Source organism: Myxine glutinosa, chromosome 4, assembly GCF_964187855.1.
Source record: "Myxine glutinosa chromosome 4, kmMyxGlut1.1, whole genome shotgun sequence".
NCBI classification, from domain to species: Eukaryota; Metazoa; Chordata; class Myxini; order Myxiniformes; family Myxinidae; genus Myxine; species Myxine glutinosa.
Window position 1 is genome coordinate 106,650,165 of NC_136264.1, and position 16,928 is coordinate 106,667,092.

Sequence of the window (16,928 nt, forward strand, 5' to 3'; positions counted from 1 at the left end):
CACTGAATACCCAAAAATGACAAAGAGAAAACAGGATTTCAGAAAGTTTTGCAAATTTATTAAAAAGAAAAAACTGAATATCACATTTACATAAGTATTCAGACCCTTTGCTATGACACTTGAAATTTAGCTCAGGTGCCTCCCATTTCTCTTGGTCATCTTTGAGATGTTTCTACACCTTGATTGGAGTCCACCTGTGGTAAATTCAATTGATTGGACATGATTTGGAAAGGCACACACCTGTCTATACAAGGTCTCACATCTGACAATGCATATCAGAGCAAAAACCAAGCCATGAGGTCGAAGGAACTGCCTGCAGAGCTCAGAGACAGGATTGTGTCGAGGCACAGATCTGGGGAAGCCTACAAAAAAATTTCTGCTGCATTGAAGGTTCCCAAGAGCACAGTGGCCTCCATAATTCTTAAATGAAAGAAGTATGGAACAATCAGAACTCTTCCTAGAGCTGGCCGCCCGGCCAAACTGAGCAATCGGGGGAGAAGGGCCTTGGTAAGAGAGGTGACCAAGAACCCGATGGTCACTCTGGCTGAGCTTCAGAGATCCTGTGTGGAGATAGGAGAAACTTCCAGACGTACAACCATCACTGCAACACTCCACCGACCTGGGATTTATGGCAGAGTGGCCAGACGGAAGCCTCTCCTCAGTGAAAGACACATGAAAGCCCACAAAATCTTGTTTCTCACAGTCTGAGAGCCTGTTAGGTGCTTTTTTTCAAAAACTCCAAGCGGGCTTTCATGTGTCTTTCACCGAGGAGAGACTTCCGTCTGGCCACTCTGCCATAAATCCCAGGTCGGTGGAGTGTTGCAGTGATGGTTGTCCATCTGGAAGTTTCTCCTATCTCCACACAGGATATCTGAAGCTCAGCCAGAGTGACCATCGGGTTCTTGGTCACCTCTCTTACCAAGGCCCTTCTCCCCCGATTGCTCAGTTTGGCCGGGCGGCCAGCTCCATGAAGAGTTCTGGTTGTTCTAACCTTCTTCCATTTAAGAATTATGGAGGCCACTGTGCTCTTGGGAACCTTCAATGCAGCAGAATTTGTTTTGTAGGCTTCCCCAGATCTGGGCCTCGACACAATCCTGTCTCTGAGCTCTGCAGGCAGTTCCTTCGACCTCATGGCTTGGTTTTTGCTCTGATATGCATTGTCAGCTGTGAGACCTTATATAGACAGGTGTGTGCCTTTCCAAATCATGTCCAATCAATTGAATTTACCCTAGGTGGACTCCAATCAAGGTGTAGAAACATCTCAAAGATGATCAAGAGAAATGGGAGGCACCTGAGCTAAATTTCAAGTGTCATAGCAAAGGGTCTGAATACTTATGTCAATGTGATATTTCAGTTTTTTTCTTTTGAATAATTTGCAAAACGTTCTAAAATCCTGTTTTCTCTTTGTCATTATGGGGGATTGAGTGTGGATTGATGAGGGAAAAAATGAATTTAAACGATTTCAGCATAAGGCTGCAACATAACAAAATGTGAAAAAAGTGAAGGGGTCTGAGTACTTTCTGAATGCACTATAATACCCAATAATATCAGTGGATTTTTTTTACAGCGTAGTCCATATGGCCAAGCATATCGGGCCGAACATATCGTCGAACCTGTCATATATCACAATCGCCAAGCTCTCCCTTTACGTTTTTCATTTCGTGTAAAACACAAACAAACCGATTGTTAAAATGACCATCAAAAATCGAAAGCATAGACGTTACAGCTCTACCAAAAACACAGTACGTATAGGCCTGATGCTTCATGCCTCACCTTCAGGCCACTGCAGAAAAATTAAGCCCAGGTTTCTTAATGCAGTCGTATCGTTTTCGTAATCAAAATAATAATACAGTAAATATAACCATAACACTTTAATCCCAATGTTGTGAATGCAAAGTTAATGAATTGAAGTGGTGTATGGTTCATGAATCAATGATAAGCAGTGTACGGTACTAGCAACCGCGGAAATAAGGAATTACCCTCGGTTTTTTAATGGTAATATCATTTTTGTAATAGTGATAACGTAACGTTAATATTATAGTAAATGTAATCGTAACACTAATCCCTTCGTAGGGTCTGCAAAGTTACTGGAGATTAAAATACATCTTCAATATATTAAAGTAGCCGCAGTTTTGTCTCCGTCTGTCACGCTATGTCATTACATCTGTGATGTCATTAAAGGGAACGACGGCATACGACAGCTGACTCCACCGACCGACGTTTTAATTTATATCCCGGACAGGCCGTACATGTCGTCAAAGCGGTCAAACCTGTCGTCGAAGCAGTCGAACCTGTCATGGGTTATTACAAATGGACAGCTGTACATTGCAGCGAGTAGAGTAAGAGACCCACTAGATCTGCACATCTTTGCCAACAAGAGTGAATTCCAGACAAGGAGAGGAACTGCACATGTTGCAGGCCGACTAACTGGCAACGTTGTTTATAGTGAGATCATATAAACTCAGGAGCAGATCGAGAGTGAAACTTGGAAGGCTAATAGCTCTCAAGAAAATGGTGCTTTCAAATATTTTTTTTAATTTAATGGACTAAAATACTTTGAATGCACCTTTTACAGTTCACCAATATATACAGTCACATGAAAAAGTAAGTACACCCCGTGTAAAGTTTTGCCTTTTTAAACATATTTCAACATACAGCTATTTGATCTTCATTTCAACAATATTGACAGATAAAGGTGATATAATATAACAAATATCATGAAACATTTACATTTTGTTGTCCATTGTATAATTTAAATAAACATAAATGCAAATTTTGCATGTGGAAAAAGTAAGTACACCCCTACATTTATCACTACTTCAAATACCTAAAATTAGAATCAGGTGCACCAGCTCAGGTGCAAATGATTAGAACATCTTAGAGAGGATCTTGGAGGAACCTGTCTTCTTTAAACTTCAGACATTTACTTTGGTTTGCTCTTTGTTGTTGAAGTGTGCAGCGTCACTATGCCTATATCAAAAGAGCTCTCTGAGGCCTTCAGAAAGAATGTTATAGATGCCTACGAGTCTGGGAAGGGATTTAAAAAGATCTCCAAACAATTTGAAATCAATCATTCGACTGTCCGGAAGATCATCTACAAGTTGAGAAGATTCCAAGCAACTGCCAACTTGTTCAGACCAGGCCGCCCCAGCAAGTTCAGCCCAAGAGCAGACCGCAAGATGCTGAAAGAAGTCTCTAAGAACCCTAGAATGTCAGCACGGGACCTACAGGTAGCTCTTGCCACTGTTGATGTCAAAGTGCACGAGTCTACCATTAGAAAGAGGCTGCACAAATTTGATCTACATGGGAGGTGTGCCAGGAGGAAACCTTTGCTGTCCACAAAGAACATCAGGGCAAGACTAAAGTTTGCTAATGAACACCTAGGCAAAGACCAGCACTTCTCGAACAATGTGCTCTGGACAGATGAGTCAAAGGTAGAGCTATTTGGCCACAGTACCAGAAGACATGTTTGGCGAAAACGAAAGACAGCATTTGACCACAAGAACCTGATACCATCTGTAAAGCATGGTGGTGGAAATATTATGGTTTGGGGCAGCTTTGCTGCATCAGGGCCTGGGCAGCTCACCATCATAGAATCCACTATGAATTCTTCATTGTACGGTGCTTGAGGATAATGTGAGGCCATCTGCCGGAAACTTGAATCTCAACCGAAGGTGGACCTTGCAACATGACAATGACCCTAAACATACCAGTAAATCCACCAAGGAATGGGTGAAAATAAAGAAATGGAGGGTTCTGGAATGGCCAAGTCAAAGCCTGGATCTAAATCCCATCGAGATGTTGTGGGGGGATTTGAAACGAGCTGTGCATGCAAGAAACCCCTCAAACATCGCACAGCTGAAAGAATTCTGCATGGAGGAGTGGGCAAAAATTTCTCCCAGTCGATGTCAGAGACTGGTAGACAGTTATAAGAAACGCCTACTTGAGGTTGTTTCTGCCAAAGGGGGCAATACCACCCATTAGAGCCAAGGGTGTACTTACTTTTTCCACACGCGAAATTTGCATTTATGTTTATTTAAATTATACAATGGACTACAAAATGTAAATGTTTCATGATATTTGTTATATTATATCACCTTTATCCATCAATATTGTTGAAATGAAGATCAAATAGCTGTATGTTGAAATATGTTGAAAAAGTCAAAACTTTACATGGGGTGTACTTACTTTTTAACGTGACTGTACATTACAACAAACGTAGGCTATATGTAAAAATTGAATTTCCATGGTGACAGATAGTGTGGAGACTTGGAGTACTTCTCTTCCCAGGTCATACTATCCTCTTCAACTAAAGCATCAAACAAGCCCGGCTACGCCGCTGTTAAACTTTCGGTCTTGTTTTTTTAAATTTTAACAAAATAGTTAAAAATGAATACAGACATATCAAATTTACATAAGTATTCAACCCCCTGAGTCAATACTTCGTAGAACCTTTGGCAGTGATTACAGCTTTGAATCTTCTTTGGTATGTCTGTATCAGCTTTGCACTTCTAGATTTGGGGAGTTTCTTCCATTCTTCCATGCAGATTTGCTCAAGTTCTGTCAAGTTGTATGTGGAGCAGCGTGGAATAGCAATCTTCAAGTCTTTCCACAGATTCTCAGTGGGATTCAAGTCTGGGCTTTGGTTGGGCCACTCAAGGACTTTCACGTTCGTGTTCTGAAGTTCTGAAGCGTGTTCTGAAGCTGTTTCAGTGTTGCTTTGGCTGTATGCTTGGGGTCATTGTCCTGTTGGAACATAAATATTTGCCGCAGTCTGAGGTCTTTTGCACTCTGAAGCAAGTTCTCCACAAGGATTTGCCTATATTTAGCTCCATTCATTGTTCCCACTATCTTTACAAGTTTTCCATTCCCTGCCGCTGTAAAGCATTCCCCAAGCATGATTCTGCCACCACCATACCTCATGGAAGGAATGGTGTTATATGGGCGATGAGCTGTACTCGGGGTGTCCGTGAGACGTAGTGCTTTGCATTCAGACCAAAGAGTTCAATTTTCGTCTCATCAGACCACAGAATATTGTGCCTCATGCTCACAGAGTCTTTCCCATGCCTTTTTGCAAACTCCAGGCATGCTGTCTTGTGCCTTTTTTCTCAGGAGTGGCTTCCGTCTGACCAATCTTCTATAAAGCCAAGATTTGTGAAGTGCTACAGAGTCTGTTATCCTTCTGGCAGGTTCTTCCATATCAGTCAACAAACACTGTAGTTCTGCCAGAATGGTCATTGGGTTCTTTTCATCTCCCTGACCAAGGTTCTTCTTGCCCTGTTGTTCAGTTTGGTCAGACGGCCAGCTCTAGGAAGAGTCTGTGTAGTTCCATATTCTTTCCATTTCCTAATGATGGAGCTCCCTGTGCGCTTGGGAACTTTCAACACTCAAGAAATGGTTTTATACCCTTCTCCAGATATATCCCTCCTCACAATTCTATCTCAAAGTTCTACGGTCAATTCCCTGGACTTCATGGTGGAGTTTCTGCTCTGACATAGTGTCAACTGTGGGACCTTATATAGAAAGGTGTGTTTCTTTCTAAATAATGTAAAGTCAATTGAATTTGCCACAGGTGGACTCCAATCAAGTTGTAGAGACATCTCCAGGATGATCAAATGAAATTGGATGCACCTGAGCTCAATTTGGAGTGTCATAGCAAAGGGGTTGATTACTTATTTAACCAAGACATTTCAGGTGTAGCGCAGGAATGATGGGCCAAAAGGGTGATATTATCTGGTATTGGTGGGTGGTAGTATCTGGTGTTGGTGGCTGGTAGTATCTGTTGCTAGTGTAGTGCAGGAATGATGGGCCGAAAGGGTGATATTATCTGGTGTTGGTGGGTGCTAGTTTCTGGTGTTGGTGGGTGCTAGTATCTGGTGTTGGTGGGTGTTAGTATCTGGTGTTCATGGGTGCTAGTATCTGGTGTTCGTGGGTGCTAGTTTCTGGTGTTGGTGGGTGCTAGTATCTGGTGTTGGTGGGTGCTAGTTTCTGGTATTGGTGGGTGCTCGTATCTGATGTTGGTGGGTGCTCGTATCTGATGTTGGTGGGTGCTCATATCTGATGTTGGTGGGTGCTAGTATCTGGTGTTGATGGGTGTGCTAGAATCTGGTGTTGGTGTGTGCTAGTATCTTGTGTTGGTGCTGCGCAGGAATAATAGCCTGAATGGGTGCTAGTATCTGGTGCTGGTATATTGCAAGCATAATGGTCCAAAAGGGTGGTATCATCTGGTGTTGGTGTGTGGTAGTATCTGGTGTTGATGGGTGCTAGTATCTGGAGTTGGTGTAGCGCAGCAATGATGGGGTGAATGGGTGATGGTATCTGGTGTTAGTGAGTGAGTATCTGATGTTGGTGTGTGGTAGTGTCTGGTATTGGTGGGTGCTAGTATTTGGTGCTGGTGTAGCGCAGGCATGATGGGCCAAATGACCTCCTCCTGTACCAAAGTTCCATGTTATTCAACAACAAACAACAACAGGCATTTTAAGGCCATTTTCCCTGCAAGAGCGGGGGTTAGCCTTGCGATCCCCATGACAATCTTCTCCATTTTGCCATATTTTCTGCATCTCCCCTTGTTAACCCCCTTGCCCGCATTTCTTCTTCGACCATCTTTAGCCAAGTCTTTCTCGGTCTTTCCCGTCCTCTACTTCCTTCTACATTCATTTCCATCACTCTTCTCAACCAGTCACTTTCATCCTTCCTCAACACATGACCAAACCATCTCAAACTGTTTCTCTTCACAGCATCCATCACAGGCTATATTCCCATCATCTTTCGCAATTCATCATTTGTCTTCCTCTCTCTCAACGATACTCCGCACATCCACCGAACCATTCGCATTTCCACACTTTCCAGCCTTCGTTGCTGCTCTACGTTCATTACCCATGTCTCGCTCCCCATAAATCATAACACTTCTCACACATGCAGCATACACCTTTCCCTTCAGCTTCAACGACACTCCCCTCCTCATCAGCCAGCACGCCACTCAGTTCCCAAAACTTCTTCCATGCACATCTCACTCGAGCAACTGTTGCTGAGTCTAATCCACCTTCTCCATTCAGCATGTTTCCTAGGTAGCAAAATGTTTTCACACCTTCCAGCTTCACACAGTCTCCAAGATCCAACTCAACATTTCCTCCATCTGCAGCTCCCTCTGTGCACACCTTACATTTGAATGTAGCTGCCACACTGGTTAATGACCCTCTCAACCCACTACATTTTTGATGAGCCCACTCAGCGCACATTGTACAATGAATGGAATTCACTCCGACACCCTTCCTGCACACAGCACACGGCCACTTCCCAGTTCTTTCCACCTCACCACATGCTTTACCACTTGCCATCACCTTCGTTTTTCCGATATTCACCTTCAGACCTTTTGTCTCCATACATTTCTTCCACTTGTTCATCTTCTCCTTCAGTCCATCCATACTTTCCGCAATCAACACCAGATCATTTGCATACAACAACTCCCACGGGAAACCCTCCTTTACGTTCCGAGCCAGCACCTCCATCACAGCTACAAATAGTAGTGGACTTGGTACCAACCCCTGATGCACTCCCACCTTCACCTCAAACTCACCACTGTTCCCGTCCTTCGTCCTTACAGCTGTGCGCGCTCTTTTGTACATTGCCATCACTACTCTGATCAACCATTCCTCCACTCCTAACTTCCTCAATGCCCATGTCACGACTTCACGTGGAACCCTATCGAATGCTTCCTCCAGATCAACAACCTCAAGAAACAACTTCGTCCTCTTCTCCATGTACTTCTCCTGCAACTGCCTCACAATAAAAAGCGCGTCTGTCATTCCTCTTCCTGGAATAAATCCAAACTGCATTTCGTCAAACTTCACTTTCTTCCTTATCCTCCTCTCCAACACCCTTTCCAATACCTTCATTCCATGCTCCAATAACTTTATCGCTCGATACGAGCCACAGTTCAGAGGGTCACCTTTCCCCTTGTATAGAGGGACGAGGATACTCAGTTCCCAATCCGCTGGAATGCGGCCTTCTTTCACCACCAGATTACAGATCTCTGTCATTCTCTTCACACCCCAATTTCCCGCTGCCTTCAACATATCTCCCACAACTCCCGTCAGCCCTCCCGCTTTTCTACTCTGCATTGCTTTTATCGCTTCCTCAACTTCCTTCTCGGTTATCTTCTCTGCCGGTCCTAAAACTGGGTTACTCTCTATGTTGCCATCCCATTCATTCTCTGCATTCAACAGTATTTCCATGTATCTCTTCCATCTTCCTTTAATTCCATCTGGGTCCACAACGATTTGTCCCGCTTCATCCTTCAAGCAACTCACCCCCATCACATCACACCTCTCTTTCGCTATCTGCTTTGCATTCCTGAATACCGCTCTCTGACCCTATTCCAAATCCAAGCGTTCTCCGAACATGTTCCTACATGCCTCCTGCGCCTTTGCTACCTCATTCTTTGCAGCCTTCTTGGCTGCCTTATAACTTTCATGCTCTGCCTTTTCTGCCCCCATACCCTTCGCCTTCTCCTTGAACTTCTTCCTCGTCTCGTCAATCTTCTTCCCAACTTTATCATCCCACCACCATGTTTCCGAATGCCTCAGTGGTCCTTTTGTCCATCCACATACCTCACCAACGGCTCCCAACAGACTATCTTTCATTCACATCCAACCACTTTCAAGCTCAACCACATCATCCTCCACCATACTCAGCCTCTCTTTTAATGCCTCCCTCACTGTCACCTCTTTCAACCTCCACACCTTCATTCTCGGTTGGTACTTCACCCGCCGAGCTCTCCTCGCACCTTTCACCCTTATGTCGCCGACAACCAAGTGTTGCTGTGAAACAGCTTCCTCCCCCGGGATCACCTTTGTGTCCTGGAGGTGCCCCCTATCTCGCCTGCGCACCAGCAGGTAGTCAACGGTTGTCGTCGACCCACCTGACGTGTATGTAACAAGCTTATTATCCTCTTTCTGGAACTGAGTATTACAAATTAACAAATCAGCTCCATCAGCAAACTCCAAAATCCTTTCATCTTCTCCATTTCTCACACCATATCCGTAACCCCCATGAATTCCCTCAAAACCGTCCATACTCCTTCCCACATGTCCATTTAGGTCTCCTCCTACCACAACAACTTCCTCATCTTTCACGTTTTCCTTCAGCTTCTCTATCGCACACCAGAACTTGTACTTCTCTTCATCGCTCGGACCAACCTGCGGAGCATATCCCGAGATGACATTCACCAAGAGCTTTCCAATTATGTTATTTCATCTAATTTAATTTAATAACAACCTAATTTCCATGTTATTCAATATTTACAAATCATAACTATTATTATTCATCAGTCAGTTAACGGTTTTCATAACGCGCTTTTCATTGTGAGGCAGTTGCAGGAGAAGTACATGGAGAAGAGGAAGAAGTTGTTTCTTGGGTTTGTTGATCTGGAGAAAGCATTCGATCGGGTTCCACGCAAAGTATTGACATGGGCATTGAGGAAGTTAGGAGTGGAGGAATGGTTGATCAGAGTAGTGATGGCAATGTACAAAAGAGCGTGCACAGCTGTAAGGACGAAGGACGGGAACAGTGGTGAGTTTGAGGTGAAGGTGGGAGTGCATCAGGGGTTGGTACTAAGTCCTCTACTATTTGAGCTGTGATGGAGGTGCTGGCTCAGAACGTAAAGGAGGGTTTACCGTGGGAGTTGTTGTATGCAGATGATCTGGTGTTGATTGCGGAAAGTATGGATGGACTGAAGGAAAAGATGAACACGTGGAAGGAATGTATGGAGACAAAAGGTCTGAAGGTGAATATCGGAAAGACGAAGGTGATGGCAAGTGGTAAAGCATGTGGCGAGGTGGAAAGAACTGGGAAGTGGCCCTGTGCTGTGTGTCGGAAGGGTGTCGGAGTGAACTCCATTCAGTGTACAATGTGCGCTGAGTGGGTTCATCAAAAATGTAGTGGTCTGAGAGGGTCATTAACCAGTGTGGCAGCTACATTCAAATGTAAGGTGTGCACAGAGGGAGCTGCAGATGGAGGAAATGTTGAGTTGGATCTTGGAGACGGCGTGAAGCTGGAAGGTGTGAAAACATTTTGCTACCTCGGAGACATGCTGAATGGAGAAGGTGGATCAGACTCGGCAACGGTTGCTCGAGTGAGATGTGCATGGAAGAAGTTTCGGGAATTGAGTGGCGTGCTGATGATGAGGGGAGTGTCGTTGAAGCTGAAGGGAAAGGTGTATGCTGCATGTGTGAGAAATGTTATGATTTATGGGAGCGAGACATGGGTAATGAACGTAGAGCAGCAACGAAGGTTGGAAAGGGTGGAAATGCGAATGGTTCGACGGATGTGCAGAGTATCGTTGAGAGAGAGGAAGACAAATGATGAATTGCGAAAGATGATGGGAATAGAGCCTGTGATTGATGCTGTGAAGAGGAACAGGTTGAGATGGTTTGGTCATGTGTTGAGGAAGGATGAAAGTGACTGGTTGAGAAGAGTGATGGAAATGAATGTAGAAGGAAGTAGAAGACGGGGAAGACTGAGAAAGACTTGGCTAAAGATGGTGGAAGAAGAAATGCAGGCAAGGGGGTTAACAAGGAGAGATGCAGAAAATAGGGCAAAATGGAGAAGATTGTCATGGGGACCGCAAGGCTAACCCCCGCTCTAGCAGGGAAAATGGCCTTTAAAATGCATGTTGTTGTTGTTGTAGTCAGTTGAGGAGATTTTGGGTGGTGCTTTTTGGGGCTTGAAGGTAAAAAATAATCCAAATCATAAATCTGTACTTTTGTGTTCAGCAGGATATGAACCCATGACCACTGAGATTACAATCTGGTGGCACAACAGTTCATTACATGGCCACCACTATATATTCAAATAATAAATCCTCAAAAAATAAATTAAAATATCGAAGAAAAATGATATTACCATATTTTCTGTTTCCCTCAATCATAAAAAAATGAGAAATGCATGAGGAGTACCAAAAGAGGTATTGTCTTTTGTCATCCATGTGCACTAGTTCCTAATACAGCTTCTTGTAAAGTTTGGATCACATCAACAAGCAATAAATAACAAGATGCGCATGCCATTAAAATCAGCGCACAATGCCAATGCAGTTGCTACAAAGCCTGCAATATTGCTTCTGTTTAATGCGTTGTATTGGGCTTAATTCAAATTACATGCCAAAAGTTTACAAAGCGACAAGGAGTTGGACTTGAAAACAGATACAGAGACAAGGAAGGATAACAAAATAATTAATTTCACCTGATACTTCAATAATGGTACAGCTTTTAAAATGTGTCATTCAAAACAAGGTGTCTTGTACTATTCTGTTTGGTCTTCAATATATTTCATCATTGTTGTACACCGCTCCTTTCCTATGCCACCTCCAGGCATTGCAAATCGTCATTGCCGGGCACCGAAGGGGGCTCGGCAGTGACGCACGCTGAAAGAGAGTACTCAGTTTTCACTCTGGTTTCTTGTTTGTTTTCTTGGTTGTCCGGACGATATCTCAGCCATCCTTTGAGCTAGGAAGCTGAAATTTCGGCACAGTAGTGAGCAAGTCCTTTGTCAAATACGGTATTTTTTGTTTTTTGAATAATCAATTAATTGAGGAGTTATTTAATTATTAGCGTTTAATTAAGTACTTATTTAATTAATTAAATTTCATTTATCTTCTGACCATTATTAACTCAGGCACCTTTTGAGTTAGGAAGCTGATATTTGGACATGCCAATGACCAGGTGATTTGGCTGCAAAGGATATTTTTGATTTATTAATTAATCAATTAATCGATTAATTATTTAATTATTCGATTAATGACAAAAAAATTTTTTTTTTTTAAGTTACAGATTCTGATGAAATAGTGGTAGTTTATGTGTTCTCTGACCAAATTGATTAATAATTTAATTTTTTTATGATTATTATTTATTTATTTTCATTATTAATCATTTATTTATTTTCTTTCTCATTTGGCCAATATCTCAGGCACCTTTTGAGCTGGGAAGCTAATATTTGGACATGAGTGACCAAGTGATGTGGCTATCAAGGATATTTTTGATTTATTGATTAATCATTTCATCTATTAAGTATTTATTGATTAATCGATTAATTATTTATTGAGTAATCAATTAATTATTTAATTTTTTATAAATGACTTATTTAATTAAATTTCTAAAAGATACATCTTCGGATGAAGCACTACTGGTTTAGTTATGCGATTAGCCAATTGATTATGAAAATATTTTGTGATAATCTTTTATTGATTTTAATTATACAATTAATCAATCAATTAGTGTACACTTCTCCCTCCCAATGCAGCCTCAATGAGCTGCACTGCGGTATTGCCGGGCGCCGGAGGCGCCCCGGCAATGCCGCGCTGCAGCATATTTAATTATTTGGCATGGGGCGGTGTACTTTGAATGTATGTGTACTTTTCTTGCTTTCTTGTTTAACATATTTTTAGTGTCCCAGGGGTTAAGACCCCAAGAGGACGAATGACCGAAACGAGCTTTACCAAAAGCAATCTTCAATTTTAAATTTTTTCAGGCGCATACCAAGCTTGGCAGTAGTGACACGCGCAGGAAAGTTCGAAGTCTTACCTGATCGGGATCACACGCAGGGGTTACCGAACCCACAAACACAGAGACGGGACAGCAAAATCCACAATCCAAGAAAAGTAAAATTTGACGAATAATGATTTAATGAAAACAAGCGTTACGCATAGGTCCCCCGTCGGGGAAGTGATGTGAGTTGACAAAGTGGAAGACGCAGAAAACATGCTACGATATGATATTCTGCTCACAAGGTTCAGACATACATGGCGGCAGCCATCTTGGATTTTGACGTGGCGACCCAATTTTCAATAGCGTTCTTCCTTATGCGTAGATACACCCACACACCAGATTAGAAGTTAGTAGTTCGTTTATTTTTCAAGATATTTCGCTCACAAGGTTCAGACATATATATGGTGGCGGCCATCTTGGATTTTAACGTGGCGACCCAATTTTCAATAGCGTTCTTCCTTATGCCTATATACACCCACACACCAGATTAGAAGTTGGTACTTCGCTTATTTTTCAAGATAGTCCGCTCACAATGTTCAGACATATATATGGTGGCGGCCATCTTGGATTTTGATGTAGCGACCCAATTTTCAATAGAGTTCTTCCTTATGCCTAGATACACCCACACACCAGATTAGAAGTTGATACTTCGCTTATTGTTCAAGATATTCCACTCACAAGGTTCAGACATACATGGCGGTGGCCATCTTGGATTTTGATCTGGTGACCCAATTTTCAATAGAGTTCTTCCTTATGCCTAGATACGCCCACACACCAGATTAGAAGTTGGTACTACGCTTATTTTACAAGATATTTCGCTCACAAGATTCAGACATATATATGGTGGCGGCCATCTTGGATTTTGACATGGCGACGCAATTTTCAATAGCGTTCTTCCTTGTGCCGAGATACACCCACACACAAGGCTAGAAGTTGGAACTTCGCTTATTTTTCAAGATATTCCGCTCACAAGGTTCAGACATCCATGGCATCAGACATACATGGCGGCGGCCATCTTGGATTTTGACGTGGGTTGCACCCACACACCAAATTTAAATGCGGTCCTTCGCTTACGCATGCACGCATGCACGCATGCACGGACGGACGGATGGACGGACGGACACACGGACGGAGGGGAAAACCATAGTCCCCCTTTCGCTCCGCAGTGCGACGGGGGACAATAAATGCAAGTAACAATGATAGGTGATGGAAAACTAAAATTCCTAAATTAAGACGTCTCCACTCAAACGTGAATACAAACGAGGGGAAAAGATAATGAAAGAAAATAAATAATGTTTTGGTAATTGGTCGGCACTCAGCTTTGTGTCCCCAAATGGCTGGTAAGGCTTGCTGGTAGACACCTCGAACCACCGCGCGGGAAACACACAAATGGCGTGGAGTCACGCTCCTCGAAGTCCAGAGGAAACACGTTGCGGACCCAGTCCACCGCCGACGTCGATCCTGCGCCTTGTATCCCTGACTGTCCCAAACTGCTGTTTCTCACCAGCCCTTTCTCAAGAGCACCAACAAAACAAAGACCACACGCCGCTGAGCCAACCGCATTCAAGACAACGGAGAGATAGTGAAGCGACCATCCCTCACTTGTGACCCAGATCGCAACCATGTCTTTTCCCATTCAGCTCTCGAATGTTCCACGATGACGTCACACTCTTTCCAATCAATGAGCGCTATCCAATCATACATCGAGCCTCCACCAATCACGAAAGACGGGGCGTGGCCTCCTCACCATGAGTCGTCGGGGGTGAAGTCCAATCTCTGTTTGGGAATGTTCGGATGACGTCGGCGGCTGTGAGGCGGGATTTACGTACCGACCAGCAAATGTGCCGGGTTTGTCGGATCTGGCGGCATGGTGAGGGAATGAAACCATTTGTTATCGTTGTTGTTTGGTGGGCTTTTTAATTGTAATAAAGACGGAGGGAAGATCACAGGGGCAATTACACACTGGGGATTATTCTTAAGCCCTACCTAATTACAATAGCTCCACCCCTCGTATGGAGACACATATACAATCTTATTCAATACAGAGTCCCTACTTAGTTACATCGAGATGGGTTATTCTTCTTTGCGACACTCGGAGCATGGTAACCTATACGATTCTATGTCGGACATGTTATTTCATCGTTCACCCCCCACAAATGCAACAATATCTTGCATAACATATGAAAACGACAACGGCACTCTGTAGAGCACATACCTGCCAGGCAGAACAGTTTTATGTTTTGTATCCCACTGATAGGCCGAATCTGGATTCGAACCTGCACCAAAATATAATCGGCTTGTTCTCGTCACCTAACCAACTCATCCACCAAGTTTAATCATAACTCGTCCATAACTTTTTAAAATATCATACTATATATCGCTCTTTGCCCGATCTCTCAATGGTGAAGAAGCACTTAAAAAATTAAATAATGCACCTTTCTGAATCCATAGTCAGATCTTCACCAAAATTGAATCGATTCGTCCTTGTCACACACACACACAATCTGTCCACCAAGTTTCGTCAAAATCCGTCCCTAACTTTTTGAGATATCCTGCTATATATCCGTTTTAGCCCTATCGCTCAATGGTGAAAAATCACTTTAAAATTCTCTGCTCCGAATCCATATTCAGATATTCACCAAAATTGAATCCATTCATCCTTGTCACACACCCAACACCTCTGGACCAAGTTTCATCCGTATCCGTCCACAGCTTTTTGAGATATCGTGCTATATATCGTTTTTGGCCCTATCTCCCAGTGGTGAAGAATTACTTTAAAAATTCTCCTAGCCGGATCCGGATCCGAATCTTCACCAAAATCGAATCATTTCGTCCTTGTCATATACACTACCCCTCTGCCAAATTGCGTCCAAATCCGTCCATAACGTTTTGAGATATCTTGTTCACAAACAGACAGACAGACAGGGTGAAATCATGACCTCCATCCACCTGCGGTGGCGGAGGTAATGATCATCATAGGGCCAACGGCCCTACAAAGATCAATATTGATGATGATGATGATGACGACGCCGACGATGATGACAATCACCACTGCCGAAGAACATTACATTAAGTTATGTTGAGCAACCAATGTAACACCTAAAGTTAAGCACTGCAGATATTCCGGCAAAGTTTTGAGGAACATCTCCAGTGCTCAACTTGAAGTGATGTGTCCAAAGTTGATCAGACCGTGATGTATGTGATTTTTATTATTGCAATTTCATCATGTACGACATTTACAAATTTTATCAAAATAATGTGGGATTGCAATATCGGTACCACGTGGCTGAAGAAAAGTAACTGCACATCTACAATGACTTAAACATGTATCAGTCGTGACAATGACATGTTTGCATTGCGCATTAATGGTAATGAATTAGTTCCACTTTTTAATGACAGAACTCATGCAATTAAACACCAGCCTAGTACTTGGCTGCAAAAGCACAGTCATCACGAAAAAAACCACTCAATGAATGTGTGCTGATGAACTTTTTTGAAAATTGCTGTAAATATTGAAACTAAAAGGACGGCGGGGATGGGGGTATGGAGGCGTGGGGGATTAAAATCGCTCAAAATACAATTAACCTGGGATTTTCTTATGTACAGCCTAGTAATAATTACAACTTATTAATAAGCCTCTCTCTCCCTTCTTATCTCCCACTCCCTTTATTGTATGTTTTACGTGACCATTTATGTTTTTTGTATTTAAGGTGTTAGCTCTTACACAAGCCTCGACTTTGTATACAAAAAAAAAAGAAAAAAAAAAAAGAGCTCTCCCTTATTCGTCCCCAACCGGTTCCCGGGAGGGGACTATAGGTTTTTGCTCCCCCATCCCCCCCCCCCCCCCCACTCCCCTTTTTGCTCCCCCACTCTCGACCTGCTCCTGAGTTTATATGATCTCACTATAAACAACGTTGCGGGTTAGTCGGCCTGCAACATGTGCAGTTCCTGTCCTTATCTGGAATTCACTCTTGTTGGCAAAGATGCACAGATCGAGTGGGTCTCTTACTCCACTCGCTGCAATGTACAGCTGTCCGTGTGAAAAACACATGTCAGGTTAAACCGCTTCGACCACCGGTTCGACCGCATTGACAAGTCCGGCCTGTACGGCATATAAATTAAAACGTCGGTCAGTGGAGTCAGGCGTCATACCCCGTAATGACATCAGAGACGTAATGACGTAGCATGACGGAGAGACACAAAACTGCTGCTACATTAATATATAGAAGATGATATATTTTAACCTCCAGTAACTTTGCAATCACTACGAAGGGATTAGTGTTACGCTTAGATTTACTAGAATATTAACGTTACGTTATCATTATTACGAAAATATTCCTATCAAAAAACCGAGGCTAATTCCTTACTTCCGTGGTTATCAGTATCATA

The 16,928-nt window shown here is 43.0% G+C and overlaps 1 protein-coding gene across 5 annotated transcripts in view; it reads right to left on the minus strand.

The window, feature by feature from the left end:
* The window catches only part of LOC137425066 (uncharacterized), a 769,181-nt gene that overhangs the window by 652,170 nt on the left and 100,083 nt on the right, over positions 1 to 16,928 (minus strand). The window lies entirely within an intron of this gene.